Raw genomic sequence first — 463 nt, 5'->3', positions numbered from 1 at the left:
GCTGAAATCCACTTCTTCTATGTAATACTCCCCCCCTCCCTTACAGACAGACATTACACTTTACTATGACGGACTTTGAGCTCATTTGCATGAAGCGGTTCTTATTGGTCAAAGCAATATGTTGTCCCCTCCCCCTACTTTAAATATGATGTCATTGCCACATGCAGCAGTTCATTTTATAGATATTTACACCGTCCACAATGATTGTAATATATAAAAAATAATATATATTTCCTTTTTTATATGCCTAGTTCTTTACATAACCTATATTCTAGGTTATGGGTTTAGTGATTAGGACTACATGTTTCAGTCTAGAAAGGCTACAAAGGAAGCACTATAGTCTACCAGTAGTGACTTCTTTCCGTATGTTTGCAATCTCCCACTCACATTTAGCAAGCATGATGGCCCATTTACTTCATTTATTAGGATTGTGGTATGGAAGTATAATCAATTAAAATGCAGG

Source organism: Protomyctophum bolini, assembly GCF_963924005.1.
Source record: "Protomyctophum bolini genome assembly, chromosome: 17".
Classification (NCBI taxonomy): Eukaryota; Metazoa; Chordata; class Actinopteri; order Myctophiformes; family Myctophidae; genus Protomyctophum; species Protomyctophum bolini.
Note: the sequence above shows the minus strand (reverse complement) of the source record.